The sequence below is a fragment of the Eumetopias jubatus genome, unplaced genomic scaffold (genome assembly GCF_037043125.1).
Source record: "Eumetopias jubatus isolate StellerSeaLion01/CBP00866 unplaced genomic scaffold, mEumJub1_p1.0 scaffold_2, whole genome shotgun sequence".
Classification (NCBI taxonomy): domain Eukaryota; kingdom Metazoa; phylum Chordata; class Mammalia; order Carnivora; family Otariidae; genus Eumetopias; species Eumetopias jubatus.
Window position 1 is genome coordinate 2,688,241 of NW_028274808.1, and position 2,956 is coordinate 2,691,196.

The window sequence follows — 2,956 nt, forward strand, 5'->3', positions numbered from 1 at the left end:
CAGCGGGTTGTGGAGTAATTCCAAAGGCCCAAGAACCAGAGCCCATGTTCAAGCCCAGGGGCAGGTGCACACCACAAGTGGAAAGAGAGTGAAAATGTGTCCTTCCTCCATCGTTTTGTTCTATTCAGGCCCTCAACAGATCAGATGATGCCAACAGTGAGGAGGGTGGGTCTTCTTTAATCAGTCTATCTATTCAAACGCTAAATTTTCCAGACACACCCAGAAATAACATCCCAGCTATGTGAGCCTACCTGAGACCAATCAAGTTGACACATAAACTTAACCATTATAATCCCTATGCATCAACATAAAATACCCTCTTTCCTAGGTCCAGGAAATTCAAATTCAAATCCAAATCCCCCAAAGAGAGAGAGAAGAAGTAAATACTACTCATTCTGAAAAACATCAGGGAAAAGAAACAGATTAAACACACACACAAGATGGGAGAAACACAATAAGAAAAACAAATACATCAAACAAAAGCTAAGATCATTAAAACCAAAGAAAGACAGTTCTTCAACTGTGCAAAATGTTGTGGTTATTGCTTGTTAAAACATGAAACACCTCCCTGTCAAAGCCTTCAGGTGATCACCCCTGGTCTGGCATCTGAGTCACAACTGCATGAGAGATCCTGAGCCAGAGCCATCCAACTAAGTCATTTCTAGATTTCAGACCCCAAAAACTGTGAGATGATAAATGGAAGTGGCTTTTACCCACTAATTTTTAGTGCAAAAATAGATGAGCAATACAACGCGGAAGGGAACAGTAAAATAAGATACATATGAACAGGTAAGATGCAAATATGTAAATAGACACGTATGTAACACAAGAATCATAAGTGAGGATTGAAAAGAAAGAACAAATGTCATTTTTAATGCATACATGATGGCCTATGTGGACTACTTAATACACAGTGTAGGCAAAAGTCAGAAAAAGGGCTGCATAGTCAATTTTTTGATACAGAATTGTATCAAGGAAACATGAAAAATGAAAAATAAGTGGGATGTCAGCATGTCGTCAACAGAATTTGTAATTCTAAATGGTGTGTAAATAGAAAAAAGATACCATTTACAAAGGAAGGAAAGACTGATAGGTATAAATTACACATCAAGGGAAGCATACATGGTTCCTTTAAAATTATAAACACGTCATTGAGAAACATCGGTGTAGAGCTAATAAAGACGTAGAGGACAGGCATGTCCAGGAAGGTTGGATTTCAGAGAAGTGGCGGTCCTTCTGAAATTGATTTGTGGACTAAAGTCGGTTACAGTCAGGAACCATGGAGAGATTAGGTACATCTGAGTCTATTCCCAAATTTGTAGGGAGAAACAAAAGGCCAAGAATACCAACACAGTCCTGAAAATAACATGCTGGGGGGCTTGCTCAACCAGAGAGAAGGATTTCTTAAATATGGCATAACATGGACAAATCCAAAAAGAAAAGGAGGATCAAATTATTTCCAGTGAATTTTTCAATGTCTGAGGAGTGGGACGCTGAAAATAGGAGCCGCAGTGTGGAAGATGATAATTTCCATGTACTTTCCTGACAATGGCTGACGATCCAGTCTAGAATTCACACAGATCTAAAAACAAACAAGAGTAATAATGTGATAGGAGAAGAAAGTCAAAGGACATGAAAATAGTAAATTATACTCCTCAAACATGACAATCATCTCAACCTGATTAACGTGCAGGGAAGAACAAACTCAAAGTGACATTAGATACAATGCAACGGCCAAGACATCACAAATAAAAATAAAAGGTTTGCTAGTTGTAAATATACATTGTTTTTAGCAAGGAGAACTCATTTACCCATTTGCATCAAGTCAGATCCTGCTAACAAAAGTTTGGATTAATATTTGTAAATATCTGCTCTATTTGAAGACGCACTTCGACGCATCACCCTCTTCTTGGTATATATCCTGGAGCAATGTATGCATTCATGCCATGAGAGACATTTAAATAAATGTTTTGCCAGGAGAACAAATCAATAATGTGCATTATACTTGATAGTTCACATAAATGAGCCTAAGGTATATGATTTGCTGTGACTAAATACACACAGAGGTTGAGGAAGAAAAGCAAGTTGTGGAAGGTTCCTAGATCCTAGAAGCACCATTCACTGGACAGCACAGCATCACAGACCACAGACCAGGTGATTAAACCACAGGCATTTATTTCCCACGGCTCTGCAGGCTGGAAATCCAAGGTCAAGGCCCCGGCCCACTGTGTGTCTGGTGAGGGCTCCTGGATGACAGATGACCCTCTCCTCCTGTCCTCACATGGTGGACAGAGTTCTCTGCTCCCTTCTTATAAGCACACGAATTCCATCATAGCGGCTCCCCCCCACCTTATCTAAACCTAATTACATCCCAAATGCCCCACCGCCAAATACCACCACATTAGGGTTTAGAGGCTCACTATGTGAATTTTGGGGGGACACAGACATTCAGTCCATAGTAAGAAGGATACACAAGCATATCACTTACTGAATATTCTAAAATTAATTGTGCATATATTCTGGCTGTGTATACAAGTAGATGAATTAAAAATATCCATGGGGGGTCAAGGTAGGAAGAAAATAGAAGATATTGGAGAAATACAGACACATACCTGTTATGTTTATTTAAAAAATATCTAAAGCATAGAGGTAAAATAATAACATTTGTCAAAATATAAAAAATAGGTCTATGACCATTTATTATAATCTTATTTACCTTCTTTGTGTGTCTAAAATATTTCAAAATATAAGAGAGATTCTGTGCAAGTGGGCGTCTTGTACAACCTGAGGGAACCTATGCAATGTTGAGTGCAGCCTGTCCTTAAGTTAAGGGAAACTTCTGCAACGGTGAGATGCCAGGTGGAGAACAGCCATCAGACCTGGAAAATAATGGTCCTGATGAGGACAAAAACATCCGGGATTGTGCAGGCGTGGACCTCAAACCCCCCACAGCCCC